This window comes from Vidua macroura, chromosome 2, assembly GCF_024509145.1.
Source record: "Vidua macroura isolate BioBank_ID:100142 chromosome 2, ASM2450914v1, whole genome shotgun sequence".
Taxonomy (NCBI): Eukaryota; Metazoa; Chordata; class Aves; order Passeriformes; family Viduidae; genus Vidua; species Vidua macroura.
In genome coordinates, this window is record NC_071572.1 from 12,065,156 (window position 1) to 12,089,809 (window position 24,654).

Sequence of the window (24,654 nt, forward strand, 5' to 3'; positions counted from 1 at the left end):
TTTTCAGGAAATTCTGTAAACGTGAGAATTGGAAAAAAATAGTTGTCTTTAGTTCTAATAGCATCCCCAGTACATGAGTGAATGGGTAGTTTGCATAATTTTGCTTTACTTGATTTTTAGTAGACATTATTCTTGCAAAAATTTTCAGGGTATCTCAAAAGTGAAAGAAATTTAAAAAAAAAAATTACCTCTTTATTAGTCATTTCTTAATCTCAAGACTTCATTGGGAATGGGAAATCTATTTCCAGTGAGTCCAAACAACCTTACTTTTATATAGAACCTTTTATCTTTGGGGAAAACAAGTCCTTGAGAGTAAAGGACAATACAAAACTTAAAACATTTCTTTAAAGTATCCTTCTTCATTTTATTTGAAGCTGATTGAAATTTTTCAAAAGGGAGGATGAGACTGAAGTGTTGTCAATTTTTTTAAGCAATTGGAAATAATAATGATGTCATTTTCTACCTAATGTCTCCATAAACCTACTTGTCATGTTTCTATGTAGGTCTACATAAAACAATTATTTTTTATTACAGATGAGGAGAAAAGTAATACTTGTTCTACTTGAGTATGTTTAATGGAATTAATCCCTCAAGTGCTTGATATAGTTTTGGAGGGATCTGTTATGTAGGCTATTTAGCATAGTTGAAATAGTACAGTGTTAATATTTGAAAAACATAATAATAAAAAAAGTCCAACATAGTAAGACCATACCTATTGCATTTCCCTTGGAAGTAGGATATTGGAAAATTGTGAAAGTGTCAAGGACAGGGAAACGATATTAAAACAAACAAAAATAAAAAGACAGAAAAAGCCGTGGGAGCACAAATGAAGAGAAAAATCAATAAATTTCTCCTGTTAATGGTCAATATTCCAAACAATCTGAAATACCTGTTTTGATGGTATAAGCAAAAAAGTCTGAAGTGCTAAGTTGGAGACGGACTTAATTACTGTAGATAGAAAAAGCTACTCTAATTTTAAGAGTGTGAGAATTGACTAAATGACAAATAATTATAATGCTAAAAAAGCCTTGCACACATGTTTAATAGACCTGAAAAAAAGAGCTTTCTGTCCAAGAGGAGGGTTTTGGGGTTTCTTTTACAATTTTCTAAGCTAAACTTATAAAAAACATTACTAACATTTCAGTGTTTAGTTTAATGAGTTCCCTTGACACTTGGTAAAGTTAATCAGTGTGAGGACACTTAAATATTTCCTAGATTAAAACCTAATACACAAGCAAGGGGCCAGCATAAAAAATAGTTTCAAATGCATTTCAAAGAGCCATTTCAAATTCTCTGCAGTTCCACTGCAGAGAATAATACAAAGAAGTAAGAAGTTAAAATAAAAAATGCAAGTTTTTGAATCCTTTAGTGAAATTACTTTTTCTCCCAGGTTTGTGATCATTAAAGTTACTAGAAATTTATTTTTGGTTTTTAAAAGAGTTCAGATTTGGGCAATACTGCTTCACTGCCCAGGAGGTCTTTGTTATGACAATGTGGAATTCTTCTGTGGGTAGAGGATGTAGAATTGCATCGGGAAGAAATTTTATGTGCTTCTCCGTGGCTCTATTCTGCATCTCTAGTACACACTGGTATACAATAATGCAGACTATTACTTGACTAAGAAAGCACATTCACTGGGAATAGATTAGAAAGTGACTTGAAACCAAGAGAAAGAGAGCTGTGTAGAGAAATATTCACATGAGAGGTTACAAAGCACTAACTGCGCAGTTTTGGGAAAGCAGTCTTATGCTTGAAAATGTATTGCTGAATTTTCATAATGGTTGACAAAAATGCTAAATGATTTTTTTAATCCATCCCATAATAGCTGTAACAGGATGCTATTTCTAATATCAATATGCCTGTTTGAATGCATTCTTGCCACTGTGTATCAGTGCTCCAAAAGCCACATACCAAAATTGCAAATAGCTTGATTGAAGCAAATAATTTAAAGTATTAAAGCATGATCTAATTGAAATGTTATATCCTCTCAAACAATGTCAAGATATGTTAATCGAGTCCAAGACTGCTGTGGCAGTCTTTATGAACATGCCTGACACAGGCATGCAGCAATGATAAGCAAAGGTGTTACACCCTCCCTAGACAGATGTGTGCAGGCATTTACCATTGCCATTGGCTAACTCCCAGATAAAAAACAAATTGAGAGCCCCATTTATTCCATTTTGTGCATTCAGTCCTTTAGAGCTTAATTTCAGCTTATTTAAAAAGGACCACCTCCACATTCAGGGGTTCTTATCCTCTCATGGGGAAGTCTGCCTTTAATTCACAGTTTCTCTCACCCACCTTTGTGTGGCTTAAGCAGCAAAGGAAACTTGTGGAAAGATACAGACATCCAAAGGAAATAACTTGAGACAGAGGACCTGAATTAATAATTCACATCATTTTGTGTCTTACTAATATTGAATCTCAGACTTCTAATGAAGTCCAAGTTGTCATCTAGAAACAAATATATCAACAAAACCCCCAGAGATTTCTTCCTCTATGTTTAAAAATCCCCCAAACCCACAAAAAAACCCTTTAATTCAATTTCATGTAGTATGGGGCCAAAAGTCTTGGTTAAACAATTTTTAATGTAATTTATATGCAAATAAGCAAATAGTCTGTTTCTCAATTTCCTGAGCTAAGAAATAATGTTAGCTATATTCCTTCTAAATGTCATTAACCTAATCACCTTTGCAATATCAAAATTTGGTTTTTGTGTTTAGCTTTCAAACAGCCAAAATAACTTTTTTCTCCCAGAGGATTTTCCTTAATAAACTTGTATTTATTGTCTTTTGAAGGACTTTAACTTGGAGGAAGTATGAGACACAAGCTTGTGTTGTAATCCTCACTAATATATATTGTAGTCTTATTTACTTGTGTTTTGGAGAAGGTGTGAATCAGGAATGTTCTCTTTCCACAAGAGATGAACCCTGAATCACAAAGTGCAGGTACACTTGTAGGTTCTCTCTTTTCTTGTACCATCAGCTTTGCTTAAAGACTTTCACAATTGGCAGCCCTAACTTCGCACAGTCTTCCTTACTTATAAATTTGTAAACCTCTTTCAGGTTCATTCTTTCTATAGCAAATAAAAGTACTGATCACCTCCTGATCCTTTCATTACTGTGATTATCCTTACATATCTGGGCAAGAATTTAAGAGAAACAGCTACCCTGATCATTTTTTGGATGGCATTTAAAAATAGAAGAAAAATAAACCCCTACTTTTCAAGAGGATGTTCCAGGTTCTGAACCTGGCAACTGCATTTGAGTCAACCTGAATTATGGTGATTGAATGCAGTAGAGCATTCACTGGCAGATGAAAGACACTGCAACATGATATTAGAAACAATCACTGAAGGCTTTGGGTGAATAAGTCAATGAAAGTGGCCCGATTTTATTTGAAGTACACCTTCTTTCTGATCCCCTGAAAGGCATCATCTTGTCTCTAGCTCTTTGTAGAAAACAGACATTTTCACACTAAGATTTGCAGTTAGCTGCTAATGTTTTCAAAACATTATTTTTGCAACTTTTTCCACCCTGAGATTTTAAGGCAGGAAAAGGTTTAATTGGGATATTTAGAAATAATGGTCCTGGTTTAATTAAACAGAAAACTGAACATTGAAACGCTTACAATATCTATTTTCAGGCAGGTAGTTTCTGAACAGAATTTGGCTTTGTTCCTGTTTGTTGAAATGCTGAGCTCATAAACCATGAAACAATTAGTTGGGCTACAAATTAAGTAGGACTCTCTTTCCGTTATTGCAGATAATTCTTGAATGCCAGCTCAACACGAATGAAATTGGCTGGTAGCACACCTGTTGCAGACAGTGATAAACTACCTTTCAGCCTTTTGCCTTGCACAGTTAAGATTTAAGAAGCTGATTTGGCCAAGACTGTTTAAAGCAATGACATCTTTTTTGCAGGTAAAACAGTACTTCATTCCACATTAGCAACAGACTGTTTCACTGATTGTGAGGAGGAGAATACCAATGAGTTTTAAAAATACATTAGAAATGTTTTACTAGACCTTAAAATAAAACATTAAACTCAAGAGCTGCAACCTGCTCCCTTTCCAGTATTCATTGGCATAGATGTTAAGAGGGTACTATTGCAGGTAAAATACTAATTCATGTGAATAAAGGTGATACACATGGGGTCTTTGTACAGTACCACCCCTCACAAACATTAACAATTTGTGCAACATTTGGCAAGAACAGGAGCCTCTTCTGTCCATAAATTGTTAATATTAATGTGTTTTCATAATTAGATAAAAAAATCCAGAAATATATATAACTGTTGGATGGTCTGATACTTATAGTTACATGCTAAAGTGTATACTTATAAATCCAAAATGATTCTCTCTAATCGCCAACCTCCTTTGGATTTTATCTCAAACCACATTACTCACTGTGTGATTCAGTTTAAAAGGTGCAATGTTTAAATTGATTATTATGCACCTCTTTGCAAAATAAATTTATACAATATTTGACAGAGAAAAAGACAAAGAAGACACAGAATATTAATGTCTGAATTACTTTAAGCAATTTGTACCTAGGACCCATGAGGCTGGATAGAAGAGGGTAGAAAAATGGGTAGAAACCCTTTTTTCATGGTAGCTTTGGGAGTCATGTCATCTGTAAATTAAAAGCTCAGGTATGAATTGGATTTGTACCAAAAGGGCCATATTGGGGATGGTCAGTGTACTGGATCTCAGAAATAAATATCAGACCTAATCTAGCTCTCATAAATGTGAATGGAAAGCTTCCACTTTATTTTAGAAGGAGACCTATCAGGCCCATGCTGCTAATTTCATTTTAGCCTCAAGCAATATTGGTCTGAAAGTTTCCCCTGGGCACTGCAGAACTCCATTGTGAAATTGTAGGAGCTCTGAGACTTGGATGAACATATTTTTATCCATTTTGACACAGATAAATTTTATGATTAGTCTCATACAGAAAACAGATTATCTGTAGGCCTTAGAATTCTGAATTGTTTTTCAGGGTTATATCCCTTGGCAGGGAAATTTACTCCCCTTGTCACTGGCATTTGTCACCTCTTGGTCATGGTTTTACCTCAATTTTTATCTCTGATCAAGTGATTTTTAACTTCTCTTCATCTATGCATCTGACTTTGTCTCAGTCCAGATGTCATTTTTTGTGACTAGGTAATGAAAGCTCAGCTGCCAGCTTTTATTACAAGAAAGTGCTCTCTCATATGTATTCTAGCTTCCTGCAGCAAAGCAGACTTTTATTTCAGAATCACAGTAAGATGCACCTATTTTTTAATCCATCTCTCTAAGTCAAGGAAGTATTCTATACTCCTTTCTGACAAAAAAGGGCAAAACTAAATGTACACCTTTAAGCAATGCCTGCTGCTTTAAGAAAGTCTGAGCTAGCATTCAGTAAGGGTAAATCATGCAAAGCCTTAGTTTTTGAGCAGGTATTAATTAAATATGAGCTCAGCCGAAGAGGAAAAAAAATCTCAAATTACCTGATTTTAAAATCTTAATGTTAAACCAAGAGAAAAAAATCTGAGAAGCAAAAAAAGAGAAAAAAAGAGGAAGGAGACCCCCTCCACAGGTGCTACATCAAGGGAACTACCTCTTCAAAAATTATGTGATTAAGTCTCCTTTCAATCTAATCGGCACTCTTCTCACTCAGTGTATAATAATTTTATCACCTCATTTACCCTGCTGTGAACTGGGGAGAAATCAGGTCCATCTGTCAGCACAGAAAGGTTTTGATTGAGGACTAAAATATTTATTCAAAATGAAAAAAAGAAAAATAGAAAATAACAGAACAAAGTTCCTATATGTCTCACGTCACTAGTTCTTCTGCCATTAATATATAATGTCAAGAATTTCTTTTCTGTAATAGAGAGGTGATCAAATGAAGCTTAACAGCCAGGTAAACAGACACACTTTCTGCTTTTTCTGCTTTTGTAAGAGGAACTAGTGGAAGAATTTTCCTGAACTGAGCTCTGAAGGGGCTGCAGAGAGAAAACTTAATTTAGCAAACACAAAATGAATTGAGAATGAACTAGGCTGGGACATGTCATCATCTGTAAAGGCTGAATCATATTTCCAGGCTCGTGCAGAAGCAGAAACCGATATATCTAGAAATTTTGTAGAAAACTTGAATGCATCAGGATGACTGCCAAAAGTCACTTCCTCCCTTGTGGTACCAAAGTGATGCATATCACGCTGATGTCTGTTGGTGCCACAGATTCACATTTCTGTTCTCCAGATGTAAAGGATCTGCAAACTAAGCCTAACTTGCATTAGCAACTTCCACTCTTCTGCAACAGCTTCTACACCACAGATTTCTGATAGCATAGTCTAGCAAATGTAGTCCTTTTGTAAGCAAAAGAAACAGTTTGGGGCAATAAAGTCCACCTTCTGAGTGATAAATTTGCTAAGTTGAGTTGTTCTGGTCTGCCTCCATGGAGCTTCGAATAAGTCAATTTGCTACTTAAAGAGAGGAAGGATCCTTGTCCCCTGCACTCAAGAGTAACTCTGACTGAGTAGTACGGAGGATGTGTTGCAATCTATACTTTCCCTACTCCAGTCTTAATGTCTAATGCCCCTGCTTAAAGAGGAAAAAAAATTCCCATTTTCCATATTCATTTTTGCACTCAATGATTTGCTTTCTCATTTTAGCAAAGCACAGGAGAGCTCTCCTGATGAAAATCAGCCTAAATAAGACTGAATAAGTATAGTTGCCTGACAAACTGATGAAGTTACTTTAGTTTTTGTCAAAACTAAACTCAAAAATCTATTCTGGCTGTCTGACTCAACAAATGACAGAAGTACATACTCAGATTTCTAAAATATCCATTGCAGTAGGCAGTGGTTACTACATGCCAACAAAAAGCATTGGTATGTTCAGCTAGGACACAGGAAGGCTAGATTCTCTTTCCATTTTTCCTTAATTATTCATGTGTGGTTTTTTCTAATGAACAGGAGTAACCTTAAAAGACCATATAAAAGGCTATGGCCCCACAGAGCTCTCCACAGCTACTCTTATTCTGTACAGATTTTAAGCATTTATTGAAAAGATGCTTTTTCTGTTGTCAGCATGCCTAGTATAATGTAATTAAACTGGGAATTTAAGAGGAAGAGAATACCTTATGCCCCACAGTTTCAAAAATCTAATTCCAGTAAAATTTTTCAGCCGAGCCTTTTTATCTAACTGAAGACAGATTTACTAATAGATTCCAAGGAAGCATTTCTGGTTTCAATAGCAGAAAACTGGAAATGAGTTAGCTGATACATGTTGTCCTGTGTTAATGTGACAACAAATAATCAATCCCTGGCAGTCAGAAATGTAAGATTGTTGTAAAATGGATGAGGTTTTGTACTCCTTCTTCTTTCTGTCTTTTTATTACTCTCTATTCATGTCATTGGTCACTTTTGATGGTGCTCACAGTTATGTTTACAAGCAGTGGCAGAGCAGCAACTCCACTGCAGGCTCTGTGTAAAAGAATGCAGCTCAAGTCAGATATTTTTCCTTTTGTTTCTATCAGCCGTGGTAGTGGCTGAGACTAGGAAACCCTCCTCACTACGGACAGCTGCTTGAAAGATCATACATAATGAATTTCAAAGCTGAAGTAGCCTTCAGCTGTTTTTGACTTCTGACTGGAATTCTAAGAATTAATCTACTGCCTTTTGGGTGCACTGGGCTACATGTGCTAACACTGACTGAACCTTTTGTCATGTACTGGTTCATTTAGGAATCTCAGAACAGTGCAGCACTTTTAGCAGCTGTTATTTGGAATATACATAGCCTCTTAAGAGTGAACTTGGCAGCTTGCATCTAATGGAAAATAATTGCATTTAACTATTATACTGACAACAACTGAAGTCTTTGAAGATTTCTACTTCACATTGAATCAGAGTTGATTACAACCATAAAAAATGGATCTGTAGACATCCTCTATTCATTCTTAAAGCAAACATCTAAGCCCTATTTCTTGTTGGGTTACAAAGTAGAGATTTATGAGATGGATGAATCATTCAATTTTAAAGCTCAATTTTTTTTAAACTAGTATTATTTGCATTTAATGGTAAATGTAGTTTTAAAAACAATGCAATGTAGGTATACAAACAAGGAAAAACTGTGCTAATACCACTTATTAATAATAAAAATGCCCCTCAGTTTGGGGTAAACTTGTACATGTGCACACACACACACTGCTGAAAAAGAGGATAAAATATCAGTTCAGGTTAATGTTCAAAACATATATTTTTTTTTTTCTACTAACAAACTTGTGGCAGCAGCTTTCTGACCACAGAGAGCAGGCACAGACTTTCCCAGGCACTTTCCCAGGGAAGGCTGTGAGAAGATCAGAGGAAAGAATGAGAAACAATTCTTATCTCCACCTGGACCTGCTGTTGTGCACATGTGGAATGTGTCATGGAGATTTGTTTACCAAAGGGTGATTTCTTAATTGGACACTGGATGGTGTTTGGATGGATTGACCAATTAGGTCAAAGCTGCATCAGACTAGCTGTAAAAGTTACTGAGGTTCTTAATAAGTATAGTATAATATAATACAGGATGATATAATAACGCAATTGATCAGCCTTCTGCAATCATGGAGCCAATGCTAATTATTACCTGGCTGGGGGCCTGCAGCAACACAAACTGGTGCAAAAAAAAAAAGAATTTCCTTCTAGGGTAGATTGTCACAATTTAAATTAGTTCTCAGCAAGCCCAAGTCAGGTTCTTCCAGTCTGTCTATGAAGCTGTGCAGGTTGAAGTTGAAAACCTAGCCCTTGTGTGGATGAACACTTAAAAGTTTGTAAAGGTAAACTTGGTGCTCTAATGCTAGCAACTTCAAAGGACTATTACATGACAGAATAGTTGTCACATAGTTAAATGCTGCACTGTCAACCCTTCCTCATCTCTAGAATCTGATGGTGCTATTGCTGATGGTTTTTTGGTGGCTTTCAGCTGCTCTCTGCATTACACAGCAGCTCACAGTGATTCTGTTGCCTTAGTTTCTCAAATATCTTCCTATATTTTAGTAACAGCAGGGGAAAAGAGTACTCAGTAAGAGCTACCACAGCATTAGTTATCATTAGAATTGCATTGGAATATCATTAGCATTGTAGTCTATGGCTTTCAGGTTGTATTTAAAAAGTGCTTAAAAGCCACAGTTTTCTTTTGTAGATCTGGTTTCTCCTGCAGCCCAGCAGCTCCCAGTTTCTAAGGTTCTACCCATGTAAATGTGGAAAACAAAACAGTGCAGACCTGGTGCTTTTCCCTTATATGTCTATGCAGCACATTCTGTATTGCTTAAAAAAATAAAATCTGAAAGAATATAATTTAATTCTCTATAGAATTAGAAGTGGAAGCTTTAAAAATGCTTTGTTGTATCTTACCCAGTGAAAAAATCCTTTGTATTTCTATCACACAACAGATCTCTTCAAATATTCTCCTTAAATACTCTTAGAGCATTTGTTTTTACTGGTAGCACTGTGATCCTGGTACCATCTCAAAAGTGAAGTGGAATTTATGATTTCTCTCCTCTTCTGGAGAGCATTAAACACATGCATGCACATCCAATAGCATATCACTAAACCACATCTTGCTGGACTTTTTGGCTTTTTCCCCTATGGTTCTTTCTCTTAACTAGCAAACTTCACATTCTAGGTCAGTGAGAATAATTTTTGTTTTCTAGAGTTGCAGCATCAGCCCAGTAGGTTGGAAGCTGTCATTATATGCATTTCTCCCTCAAGCAAAATTTATTCATTTTTCTTGGCTGCTTTAAATTATCCACAGACAATACTGCAAGGATTAACACATTATCAATAGACAATACCACAAGGATTAACATGACTTTTCTTCCAAAAGTACATTAATGTCTGACCTAAATCCTTCCTGAAGTTCACAAGTGGTGCTCACAATATGTGTGCCCAGATTGAGGGTATTTAGGAAATGTAACTGATGTCAGACAGAAGGCAAAATACCTGATATTAGGCAAGGCCAGTGGCCAAAAAGTGCTATTACACTTTTTGCTTTTCTCAGATTCTTGTATCTTTTACTGAACTCTTCTATGGTGATAATTTACTGGTGTAGACTGGGAGTGAGTACATGTGCACTACTAACTCTGTTGCCTAACACGAGTTCCTAAAACACTTCATATATACAGCGGACAGAGGAAAGCATGCCCCCAGCTACAAAAGGCAGAATATAAAGATCAGCTAAGTAGTGTCTTCCCCTCTGAGCAGCATGGAGATATCTTCTGAGGTCACCTACCTCCACTCACCCCATAACATGTTTTAGAAATTATAGTTCTGACTGTAACACATGGGTGAAAATAGGAAGTGCAAAGGTTTGCCTGTGATACAAGAGTCCTTCCACCGCCAGGCCCAAAACTGGAGGAAAGGAAAGGAAACTGAAGGGAAGAAGCATGACTCCTAGGTTTTGTAAGGAAAAACTGTGCATATCAGACTCCACAAGGACCAGGGGAACAGTGACAGGTGGAGGACTTGTAGTAGCCTCGTTAGTGAAAATCTAATAGGTGAAAATGACAGAGCACTGAATCGACTGTCCTTAAAAAATGTTAGAGAAGAAGGAGAGGACTGCTGAACCTGGTTTATAACCTACAAATATGAATGAGAGAAAGAAACTCTCTTTGTACCATCATGTAAACTAGACTCCTGCCTATGGGATCCAGGATGGAAGAGCATTTTGGGATCATGTAAAACCTTTTATGGCTGGTTTTAAGGATTGTTTGGGGGAAGGAGCTAAATAGGTACAAGAGGTACAAATATAAGAAAATAAAAGGAAAATGAGATTAAAAGGAGCTAGTGATGCCCAAACAGGTTACTGGCAGCACAGTTTATCATATCCTCTCACTGAATCCCATTTCTAATTGTTTTAACTGCATGTGCACTCTTGTGTTAGTGATCTGTGTGCAAGACCACAGATGAACAGCAAGCCAGCTTAGCTGAGGGATCTGAGGTTATGCCAAGTGCCAATCTGCAAGAGAGGCATGAGGTTGACGGGCTGTGGGGCCCAGGCCAGCTGCTGCAGATGTGCAGCTCCAGGGACATCAACTGGCTGTAGTGCAGGTGAGAGACCACAGAGTCCTCTGTGTGGGTGTGCACTTGATTTAAAGTGAAGCAGAAGGCTTCAAAGACTTCAGTTTCTCTCAGAATAACAGTTAAATGCAGCCATTTGAAATCAGATCCAGCAGCCAAATTTACTCTTAGAGGCTACGTGTCCATCAAAACTGCTAGAAGAGGCTTTTTCTCTCAGCTATTCTTTTGAGAATCTTATATGAACAATCAGATGGGGATGGGAAATACCTGCTATGTCCTGAAATCCCCTGGGTCTGGGTACCTCTAGCAGTAACAAGCCCGTACAATTGCTTCAAAGGGTAGTATTGGGGAAAACTGAACCTCCAGGCTTCCAGCTGATACAATGCCATCAATGTAATTATTCTATTTGAGGCACTGATTCAGCAATGTACTTGAATACACTGCAAAAATTAAGCAAAGGTTAAACTGGAATGTGCATTGACTCACAAAGGAAATATTAATCTTATAATGGTTTATGCATATATTTGTAGTTGGGATGGACATTCAGCTTGCCTCCAGTGAACCTTCATCTGGTGTGTTATCTATCCTTAAATCCTTTAGGGTGTTAATTCTTGGATATTTTTCATAGTGTAGTGATCTCTTTTCATTATAAAAAAATAGTGTATTGCACCTGAGTGATTTTTAGGCACTTCAGTTAAAACATCTGAGACAGTTCTCAATTGCCGGGTCTATTGTCCCGTCTTGCTGCACTTCAGAATCTTGCTGATATTTTTTAAAACTCGTTTTGGTTTTATATTTTAAAAGGGATTTTTTGTAGTTCTTACAACTAAAAAATACTATAATATAAGTAAAGGTAAAGCTTGGTAGAGCACCTGGGGCTTACAAATACTAGCCTGATAAGATTACTTACTTTCAGAGCATTTTTTTAGTTTTGAATCTGAATGTACAACTCAGAGATTCCAGTGCAGCCATTAAGACTATGTATGCTTAAAGATGTGACTCTTAGTACTTTGCCAAGGGAAATATTCCTTTTCTCCAAGGACCTTTCTGTGAAAGGAGTCTTGGTTTTGAGATATGATATGTTAATATATAATGATAATAAAATCCAGTGCTGATGTGGTTGTTATTCAGTTTGGGGGGAAAATTAGTATCTGAAACAAGAAGTAAGATCTCTGTCATTTTTCAATGAACAGATCTAAAACATAGGTATTACCCCTCTCCAAAACATAACATACTACCTGTGTGTTGTGTCCTTTCCTGGATGACAGAGGTTAACCACGATGTTCTCACTCAACTCCTCTCTACCTGCACACACATTATTTTGTATTAATATATACTATATATATATATATATATATATATGTATATATATATATGTGTATATATGTATATATACACACACACAAAAAAACTAAAATCAGACTATGCTTAAATAAACACAAATAATACCTCTGTTAGTTCTTCTGCAAAATACTCACATTACATTTCTATACTTTTATGTAGAGTCTGTTCAGATTGAAATAGGATGCTCTTTAACTTTGCAAAAAGCTAACAAATCGACACAGCTTGAAGTACATATCAATATAAAGAACATCTCATACACTGATTACAAGATAAAATATCGTCATTAAGAGGTAGGAGACCTGCATAGGAGTCGACTGATTAAAGCAAAAAGCCAAAACAGTTCAAGACATAATTGCTTTCAATTAATTTCCCAAAATGAGCAGAAGTCAGGAGAGGTGGACATTTAATGGAAACAATTCAGTAGCCTGGAGAATAGCCTTAATTAAATGTTTTTTATTCAATATTTTGTACTGGGGGGCAGGAGGAAAAAGATATTGCTTCTTACTCAACATCAAATAATTTCCAGGCATCTAATCTGTAGTAACAGAATTGTTCAATTTGTGATTATGATATGGCCTTGGCCTTTTGCAATTACCTCATTTTTTCAGACACAGTGAATACTTGCCATTCACATAAATACAGTGTTTCAGAAAAGAAAAAAAAAAAAAAAGAAAAATAAAACTTGCCCGAATATTTAATAACATAATCTCTTCATTAAGCAATAAAACCTATTCATGGCCATTTGGTCAGATGAGAAAGAGTTCACTGGTGCAATTGCTATGACTAGCACTCAGGACATCTACCCAGGACTGTCCTTAGATGATGTGCTAGAGTCTGACAAACACATTACTATCAAATCCACCTGCAGCAAGGCAGCTCCTAAGAGAGTTATTGTAACAGTTTATGTTGTCACCTTCCACTCTCACTTTTAAAGCTGCTCAGGGCAGAGTGGAATCACCCAGATTCCTTTAGGTTAAAAGCAGTGTGATTTCAAGGGCAGAGAATTTTTTTTTCTCCTGTCCTTTCTTATTCAATGCAATGAAACTGTTTACAAAGAAGAAGCAGGATGGAGACATATAGACATTCTAATGTAGAAAAAAATTAAACAAAAACTAAGGTGATAAGTTTATCTTTTCCTCTGAAACTGTAGAGTAACATATGCAGAATGCAATAACAATTTCCAGAGTGAAACTTTCACACAGAATGGCTTGTCTGCTGAACAGAAATAAAACATGCACTGCCCTGGTGTTCTTAAAAGGCTGCTTATTTTCAACTTGACTGTGAATAGAGAAATAAGTAGCACAAACTTTTTTTTTTTGCTTAATTTTTTTCACAGAAAAAGAAGGGGAGAAGGAATTTGCTTTTTTAAATACAGACTGTGCAGCTATCTTGTTATCAGAGGGTGGAACCAGAGGGTTTATTACTTACCAACCCTCTTTTCTGTGAGATATCTCTTGCCCTTTGCTTACAGTAGTAATATCTGGCATTTAAAGATTGTTATCTTTAAATAATTTCATAGTTATTCTTTTGTGGCATTAATATTCGTTGTTAAATATTACTGATGCTATGTAGCAATGAAGACCTAACAAACAATTTTGTCTGACAGAAACTGTCACACTAGTTAATGGCTTAGTTAAAATTAGTTCTTAAAGGATGTTGGAAGTCAAAACCAGGTATATTTCCAGGTTGCATTTAGGTCAAGATAGATACTTCTTTACTGTAAAATTTTCAATTAAAATTGGACATCTAGTCTCTGCAAATACAACTACACATGAACACTACTCAACACTTTGAGGATTTTTTTGTTCCAGTTCCTCATTTTGCTTGTGACAATTTCCACATTTAACAATCTAATTACATTTCCAGGTTAGCTATTTAAGTTGTGCTCTTTTAAACTTAAAACAAGCTGAATTTTACCAATATTCTTTTCTTACAAATAAAGCTATACTCAGCAGTATACCTCTGTCCTCTAATATCATTGTAGATCTTGTTCTGTTGAATTTAATTTCTTTGTTTCTTCTGTACAAGGGGCTCCAATGACTCTTCCATAGCTTGTTATCTGACTGAGATATTTGGACTGACCTTATTCTATAACTTTTACCATCATATTGATCACTCTTAGACTTCCTATATGTCAAAATATTTCTACCATCATCTTTATCATCTGAATTCTGAAAATGTTGGGTGTTTCTAACACCATCCTTTGTGTCATTCAAGCCTGTAATTGACTTTGTTTTTACCTGAACTTTGCCTTTGAAATACATGTCTGTGTGATCTTTATTTACTTTTGATCCATTTCCCCTAAGACCTCCAACATATGAAATTTCTTCTTTATGTAATACCTTTTGCTCTATTAGAACTGTTTTAAGTAAGTGTTTCTGGGATCACACTGTCCTTAACTTGTCTTTAGGAAGTTTCTTTTTATAAGATGTTGAAAAAGCCTCCATGAGGCACCTGTTGAACATCCATTTCTCTCCTGTCTCAGCACACATTACTCTCAAACAAGAGTTCCCAGGGCAGCTTTAGCAGATGTTTCTGGCTTCACTCAGTATTCAGTTGAGACTGAATTTTGCCTGAATTACAGATAAGCAGGAACTTCTTGCAAACTTTTTCCTAACACACTGTGTGCCCATTATACCCCAAAAAGCAGCCCAAAGCTGCAATTCTCTTCAGGGCTGGTATGTGCCACATCAGCCTTTGTCAAGTGCCAGGAGAGACTCCCTGTCACTCACCTTACCTTGCTACAATCCTGACTCTAATGATTTGCCTCTAAAGGCATCTGAAAAGACAAAAATGTGTTTTTGCATTAATGACTGCTAGGACCCATGAGATTAAGGAAGGAGTTGTATTGTTGCTTTTGTTTTTTTTTCCTATTCAGTTGTGACCTTTAGTTCTGCCTCTCTTCTTTTAGATAAACACTGTGGATAATATAATAAAAAAGTAAATAATTAAAAAAAAAAACCAAATCCCCAAACCAAGCAGCAAAAACTATGCACTTGTCCTTAGAGATATAGTTAGTGTTGTAGAAGTCTCTTTTGAGGAAGGAGGAGAAGAACTGCAAGATGTGTCTGCACCCAGTTATTATTTTATTAACACATCACACCCCACTGTACTCTGCACTGGTGTGGCACACCTCGGGTCCTGTGTGCAGATTTGGTTACCACAACATAAAAAAGACATTCAGCTGTCAGAGAACATCCAAAGGAGGGCAACAAGGATGGTGAAGGGTCTGGAGGGGAAGCTGTGTGAGGAGGGCCTGAGGTCCCTTGCTCTGTGCAGCCTGGAGGAGACTGAGGGGAGACTTCACTGCAGTTACAATTTCCTCATGAGGGGAAGAGGAGCGGCAGGCACTGATCTCTGCTCTGTGGTGACAGTGGCAGGACCCAAGGGAATGGCCTGAAGCTGTGTCAGGGGACCTTTAGTTTGAAAATGAGGAAAAGGTTCTTTACCGAGGGTGGTTGGGCACTGGTACAAGCTCTCCAGAGAAGAGGTCACAGCACCAAGCCTGACTGAGTTCAGGAAGCATTTGGAGAATGCTCTTGGGTATATGGTATGATTCTTGGGGTGCCCTGTGCAGGGCCAAGAGTTGGAAGCAATGATCCTGATGGTTCCCTTCCAGTTCAGCATGTTCTGTCATTCTGTGATCACTGCACTGGTAGCATTGTTTTACTATTTTATAAAATACTTGCAACAAATTTCTGCTTCTTTGAATCAACTGAAAAAGAAGTCTTGGCACCTGGATAAACTGGTTTCCTTGCTAGCAGAAGGCATTAGGCAGGTTCATATCGCTGGAACTGTCTGACAGGAGAGTAATTTCCAGCATCTTCACACTTAGTGGACAAGGTCCTCTGCTCTTTTTGTCTTTTTAGTGAGACAGAGGTGTATAGCAGAAATACTGATCTTTCAGGCATATCTAAGGGCAAAGTTCTGCAGAAATGTCTTTAGAAAAACTTGGGCACAGCAAGGCTGGTGCCAGGCCTGCTTCAGTCAGGTTCATGCCATCCAAAGGGGTAGTGAATTAGTCCCTCCACCATGTGCAGGTTTCTCTACCACAAGAAGTTGCTGGTGTAAGTTAAAGCAGAGGCCAAGCACAATGTCAGACAGATAGTGTGCATGACTGGACAATCATGATACAGCTGCTTTGAGGAGAAAAGTCATACTATATTTTTTATCCTGAAAGATGCAATGTCTATTGCATTTAACCAGATAAGAAAGTAATTTGTACCTATGAACATGAGCTTCGATATTTTGTTGTTATGGGGAAAAAGTCTCCAAATCTTTAGTGTGTTTCACTCCTTAGATTCTTAAGGAGTTCTTAAAGATTCAGGTGTATCTTTAATCCCAGAGAATTTTTTGAAATGGAAGGTAATCTTTTAGTTGAAGGCAATCTCTGCCCCATAATTCAAAATGGACTTTCAATGGTCTCTTCTGTTCCCCAGCGTTTCAGTACCCGTTCACCTTAATTGTCATAAAATATATTTTTTTAATGTAATGCACCAAGTGCTTTCTGACACTTACTTGGTGAAACACAGAACTCCTAAATTATATTTAACTCTATTTCATAGCTATTTGCATGGCAATTGGCATTGTATAATGCATGAAAACACAGTTCACTGAACTGAAATCTAGTTTTCAGTATGGTTCTGACATATATTTTATTATTAAAATGATTTTAAAATGCCCTTTGTGTATTTGTCTAACAGCTTTTTCACAGTGACAACCTGAGCTTCAGCACTTCAGTGGAAGCTGTGGCCTTGTGGAATCCTGCATGATTTTTTTCCCCTTGACCTTGTCTTTCCTCATGGTTGCACTTAATACAGCACGACAAAGGAATTCCAAATTTCAACACACCATAACACATATTGTTGCTGTCCTCACAGGCCTTTCTTTTCCTCTTGAGAACTGAATAAAGAAAAGCCATATAATGGCTGACTTCAAGAAAAATTTCTTAGCTTCTGAATGCTGAATGTAGTGCATGAATAACTGATTTTTTTTTCCTGTATTGGGATTTGAAAGATGGAGTGTGCTGACATAGGTATAATGTTAAGCTTGTGCAATAATTCTTATATTTTGAAAGTATATCCGGTATACTGGGTATGTATGTGTGTGTATATATATAGATGTATGTGTGTGTGTGTGTGTGTGTGTATAAAGTCAAAAGTCAAATAATCATTTATTTTCTCAGGCTTCTGATCTATCATGAAAATTAACACAATTGCTATATTCTCAGAAGAGATATGCCAGTAAGGAAAAAGAACTTGAGAATTTTGTGTGCGTTAAAGGAAATGGCCTCTCAGAGTTTTCTTTATACATCAGCCTCCATTCCATATAAAACACTAAAGAAGATCATATTTGAATATCAGATAGTGAGAGAAAAAAGTTTTCTTCACCTTTCCCTGTTGCCACTAGTTCTGCTGGAGGGAAGCTGTACAACCCTTAGACATCTGCCTTTCTGAGTAGGTAGCTCTTTTAAGATGAGTAGCTGCCATACTGCCCTTCTTTTGGAAAATACTGTGACATTTTTGCTATGACAGTACTGGCCAACGTTGAGATTCCAGACTCAGGGGAGAATTCTATGAAAGCAGCATGTATAAGATTTCCAGTGGTTTTATTTAATTATTTATTTGTATTTCCCACTCTCCTCAAAGCCTATGCCAAGTTATTCAGCAGCAGGAATTGAACTGAAAGTTTGCAATCTGGTAAAAGCTGTTGTGTTTTTAACAAGCTGATGAATCAGGTCCTTAAACACTGAATCTCAGTGTGTTTGCCTAGATCAGTAAGCAGTTCCTCTGGCTCCATTCCTAGATGTGAGCTTTATTTTTCTGATCCCTTTATGACAATGAGACTCCAGGGCTGACTTCTCAGGCTTTTGTGGAGCATGCCACCTTGCTTTCCTCAGCTCACTGTAGTTAATGTTGCTTACATAGATTCCATCCATGAGGATGTTCTGATTTATGGTTTAGGAACAGGCTCACAACCCAAAAAGAATCCTCAATCATAATCAGTTTCCCAGCATTAACTCTGTTGAGAGCTATAACAGACTTTACATCTGAACCATTGGTTGGAGTTGTACTCCTAAATAAAGGGATTCTGCTCTTTCCTGAGATGAATGGTAACACACAGTAATACATGTCCAGAGTACATACTGTTCAACTGTAAGTCAATGCCCCACATGCTGCTCCGTGGCTCTAATATAGAAGTAATTTCTGTGAGTAGTTTGTTCAGTCCAAAATACCTGCAATAATGTGAGCATAATGTCACAGCTTAGCAGAGTGTTGAAACAAAAGGAGGGCATGCAGTCATGTGCTAAGATACCAGGTACTATTAGAGGACCTCATACAGCAAAGAGAAACAAAGCTGGTACACATTTTTCCCCTATGCCTGTGGAGTTCATTGGCCCCTAATGGTGCATGCTCGTGTCTGGATCATGGCCAGGAATTCTCCAGCAGAAACCTAGTTTGCTTCAGCCACAATTGTGCCTTGTGGATGTGTTAGAAATTAGGCTGTAGGGATGATCAGCCCACGGCATTCAGCTTGGTTTTGTTTCCAATGTAACCCCTGAGCCTGCAACCTGTCTCAGTGCTGCACCACCTTCTGATGGCAGGTAGCTCCTCAGGCATCTGGACATGTGAATCACTGCTCAGCCTGGGATCCTGGGCTTCCCACTGCCCCTGATAGCACCTTGTGGCCACTGCATGCCTGGAGGAAGAGTGGAGTTCCCTTATGCAGAACAGAGTGTGAAGAGAGGAGTCAAGGTGCTAGACTTTGTCCCTGCCGTGGAAGCAGACACAGACAGGGTATGTCCCTAGAACCAACAGCAGAAAAACACATCCAAGCCCAGAAGTGAAGGCACTGTCGCAGTTAATCACTGTAAACTTGTGCAGACTCCTTCATTGCCCAAAGCTTCCCGTCTTACTCTGCCAGGCCCTTGGGTCTCTGATATGTCATGCACATTTGTTTCCTTTTTTTGTCCTTTTGCATTTTCTAGTGTCATTTCCTTTCCCTGTAGAGAAACCAGGGAACAGCATCTCCTACATTAAGCTGACTCATTACTTCAGAGTCTTTCTACTGAAAAATGTTGCATTATTCATTTATTGCTATTCACACCTGTGACACACAATATCTGAAAATCCTGAGATCTTCTGAGTTGCAGAATTATCTATGACATCAGTAAGTCTCTGTAAGTTGCTAAAAAGTGTGTTATCAAAAGCCTTAAAGTTTCAAAAATTATTAAAATTACTTCTCCACAGGTTGTGCTGTGTGCTTAGTCTAACTACAAATGCCACAAGGTTCTACATAAATCTTGGCAGGATGGGCCACTCTGATTTTCCCTAATAAAATGAAAAGTTAAAATACTAAAACATTGCACTTTTAAATCCATCCCTGTGCCTGTGTTTCAATTTCTTTCACATTTGTTGAAATAATTGCTTTGTTTACTTAATGAGAGCATGATTCAGTGTCCCTTCCCATCTCTGACACCAGCAACTGAGACACCACTGGCATGTGACTCTTCTCAGGGGCTCAGGGACACATCCTTGAGAGCAGCCTTTTCTTGGCATCACACCATTCTTTCTGGGTGAATTGTCATCAGTGTTTAACTGCGAGTGAATACTTTCAGAAGGGCTTATTTACTAAATTGTGGAACATTTTGAACTTTTAAGTTTCTCCATCATTTCATTTCACCAAAGACAGCTTAAGCATAGTTTCTGACTCTACAACTGCTGAGCAGGAACTTTTAGAGGATCAACACTTTGTCTTTTCTCATCACAAAGTGTGCTGTTGTACTACACACTGTCTCCAGACAAGGATTTGTCTTCATTGCTTTGGGAATTTTTTTCATGTGAATAATATTTCTGGCTTGGTTGAGCACAATCTCTGTTTCCTAAGTCCCAGGATGGCTGTCATTCTGTGCTAACATAACCCTCTGATGTATCTCTCTGAAGAGAAAAATTATAGTCATACAATATGAGAAAATCTAAAGATACAGCAAAGGTTTTTTAGAATGTTTATTGATGACAAGCAAACAATATTTTCTGTAGTGGTGTAGTTTTCTTTCTTCATTGGATCATATAAAAAAAAATTCCCCCAGAGATAATTATCCATAAAACATTATTTTCTTTACTGGTTAAAAAGAAGAGCAAAAGTTACACAAAATCTTGAAATCAATTAGTATAGGATATTTACCAAATTGTATTCTTGGTTCTACAGTTCCCTTTTTCTTAATATCTGGCAGGGAAGAGAAAAAAGATATTAGGGTGAGTAATTCTAAGTATTGTTTTTTTCCCCTGGATTGTCCTACACTGCCATAATAAATTGTAATGAACAGTTAATAAACTAGAAATTGTGTTTGACCAGCTGTATGTCCAGCCAAAACAGTTCCCAATTGGTAATACACTTGCCTGAAAAAGACAACATTTAGAAGTACAGCCATTTATTTACATTATGGTATTCAGTTACCTGTGTACAGAGAACCTCAAAGTAGTTACTCTGTCCCAATGAAAAACTGCAATTTTGAGAAGTAAACTCTGGGTGGTATGGTTACTACTGGTAAATTAATTGACCAATACTTATATTGTGTAATCAGCAAATTCTTGTTAACATTTTTTATGTCTGAGAGGCCAGGCAAAGTGAGGCAGCAAGAGACTGAGAAATTAAATGAATGAATTGTATTAAAGTTTTCTCTGACTGGAAATTAAATGCCAAGTAAGTGAATGGAAATGTATGATGAAGAGCATTCAGAAGTAAAATTTATAAACAATTTGGCTGGCGTTACACTTGTCATTCCAAATACAATCAGCATAGTCATAACAGTACTAGAGGTGTAGAGAAAATGTTCAAATAAAGAAAAAAATCCAGACTCACCTGCAGAAATTTAGTGAAGAGATGCAAGTGTCTAAGAAATTGAAAGGCTTTTATGTCTGAATGTTTCATGAGAAGCAATTGATTTTTTTTTGTTTAAATTTTGAGCTTTTATATATATAGAAATTTATTTCTGAGCTTTTTATCTATTTTTTAGAGGGAAAAAAAAAAGAAAGCTCATAAAGCCATTTGAGAAAGAAGATAGAAACTTTCAAAGATTAAGGATTTTTGGAGTAGAAACAGATTATCTAAATTTTAGACTTCTAATTCCTGTATGCTGGACTATATTCTTAAAGGTGCAAATAATTACAAAAAAAAAAAATCTGTTTTGGCTGTGGGGCATCCCAAGGGCACTGCTGAAGCTCCTGATTCCAAACAGAACAAGTTACATCATCTATTGAGCATCAGCTGCTTCAGCATCCATTTGATCCAGGCACCATGAACTTCTCCAGCTCAGAGCCAGGAACTCAGAGCTTTGGTGTGAATTCCTTCATCTTCCATCAGCAAAGTTATGGGTGCATAACTTTGCATAGTTCATGCAACCAACTCTCATTAACATTTCAGTCATACCCGAGGCCAGAGGCATTTTAAGAGCCATTTCTTCACCAACTGGAGGAAGCATGGCATCTCTATTTCTCCTTCCCTCTAATTTAATGGCCTATTTGTTACCTGTTTTCTGTAAGTACATTTTTCTGAGGTAGGCTAATTGCCATAACAGTGTTATAACTGAATACAAATATGAGTTTCATGTGTCAACAGTGTCTTTATTCTATTTTCTGTATTATTAATCTACTATTATCGTTTACATAGAAGGCTGGATTGCATAGCTCTAAAATTCTATCTGATCCTTCCAAATAGTCTTCATATACTTTCATGCTGAGTCTCCAAACATATTGTATAGTTGTTATTTCTTCTTTTTACTCTTTTTTTCATGATTGCAAATTTTTATCTTGAGTATTTTTTTCTTTAGATTTTTCTAATCTGAACCACGTTGGGTAGGTGGAAATGATGACTTGTCTTGATTTCTGTTCAGTGACTGAGTAAGTAGGTACCAAACTGGGGTTACAAGCAGACATTTCAGAAGGAAGAGCTATCATACAGGGATATATTGACAAGCTGAAAGATCTGCAAACCATACAATGCATGATGTTTAACAAAGAGAAATGCCAGCCTGGGTTGAAATAATCCCAAGCAGCAGTAACAGCTGGGGGATGGATGTCTGGGATATAGATATTTTGGAAAATACCTAGAAGGATCTGAGAAGCAAGATGAAAATGGGTCAGCTGTGAACCCTTACAGCAAATTTTGTTTGCTGCATAGATCAGTGAGAATATATGCAGCACGTGATAAGGTGTTATTATTTAGGCCAGACATGAAATAGAGTGCTCAGTTTTGGTCCACCCTCCATTCAAAAGACAAAGAACAGGGTCACCAAGATGAGTGAAGCACACATATGAGAAAAGTTTGAAAAAGTTGGGGCCTTCCAGCTTAGGGAAGAGAAAACTCAGCAGGGGGTTCTAATCACAGCCTTTCAATACCTCAAAAGTAGCAACAGAGAAGGAGAAGCTATTTCCTGCACAAGGATGCATGGGACAAAAGGCTGTGGACACAGGGGCAAATTCTATCTAGGTACATGAAATAAATCTTAATGGTGAGAACAATTAAACATTTGAATAAATTACACAGAGAACTGGTATGGTCTCCTTCAGCAGAAATACTTATTCTTGTCTTGCCAGGGACAAAGATAATCTGGTCTAGGACCCTGCTTTCACCAAACAACAAGACCAGGTATTTTTTCAGGTATCCCAACTGTCCTGTTCTGTGATTCCAGAGTTCAAAGTAAAGCTCTGGCAGAGAGGAGGTTTAAAGAATCCTTTTAGGGCTTTTATCTATCAGGGGAGATGTCAGATAATCAGGATTAATGAATTTTTTAAATGCTCAGAAACTTTTCTAGTCTGAATCATTCGAGTCTTGCTTGAGGCACCAATCCTGGAAAAGCGAAGGTTGCTGTGTTTATTGGCAGCACAGTTTAAATGTAATTTTCTCTTGTCACACTGAGATAAAATAATTGCTTGCACATTCCCTGGTTGCAAAAGGTTTAGTAACATTCTTGCCTGGCTAATTGTTTGATTCTGTGCTAATTCTCTGGCAATGACAACAGGACCATATCCCCAATCTGTACAGTATGTAAAGCAATTTTCATCCAACAAATAGATCAAGGGTGTTCCATTAGTCAGATTATGATTTTCTGTCTTTATCACAATCATTGATTCAGAGTAATTGTATCCAGTTCTTCTGGATGTGGCTGGTTCCTTGCTCAATTTAATCAACTCTGTGTAGGTATAAACCTAGCATTTTTTAAATTGAGTTATTTAAATGTAGCTTTCAGAGGAGGATGTTGCTTTTGAAGAAAGAAGAATAATAATTAAGAATTATTTTTAAAAAGCAAAATCTCTTCTATTTTGAAAAGTTCTTCTCCTATCAACTTGCATTTCACGTTGTAAATATTTTGGAAAAAAACCTTGATTTTTCAAGTCAAGATTTTCTTTTTAGAGGTTTTTTTTTCCCTTTTACCATATATTTTACTTTTCACCTTTTACTACAAATGAAAAAAAGGGGGAAAAAAGGAATTAACACAAAAAGGCTAAATAAGAATTATAAGGGTGGAAAAATGAAGAGAAGTGAAAAAATGAAAGAGAAGTGAATTTAAAACATATTTGTATGCACATATGTCCCCACCTCATGAAGGAAACAGAAATTAATTTCTGCTCTAATCTTTAAAAAACTTCAACAAATCTTCATAATCTAATAAAAAATGAACAAAATTTTGTTTTTTTGTTTTTTTTGTTTTTAATTAAAACAATTCCTGGAGAAAAAAATGGTTTTGTCCAGTTCTAGTTTCTGAGTGCTTACTAAAACCACTGAACATCTTATTGGATTCTTGTTTTGCAGTTAGGTTCATACACACTGAGCTGATCATGAATAATCTGAGACAGGATCAGACCCTTACAATTTGGTGCCTCTGCATATTCTGGCTATTTACCAGGTTCTTATTTTCCTAAAAATATAAGTGGCTTCATTGAGAATTTGTACTGCAACATATGCATTTACACAAAATAAAATTTGATTTTTTTTAAGCAGGTGAATTCATAAATCTCAGTGAACCAAATATACTTAGTGAAGTAGAACAAGCCTCAGCTTTCCAGAATAAGCATACTGAATCTTTGAATGAAGATAAGTGGTTTTTCTTTCAATCTTTTTTGTTTGCTTGTTTGAACAATAGCATTCAGCTGCCCAGTAGAAAATAATAATATTTAAAACTATTTGATAGATTTCATAGACTTTTTCACAGTTGGAAAACAAAAAAAATATCAAATTGAACAAAAGGTGTAGAAAATGCTG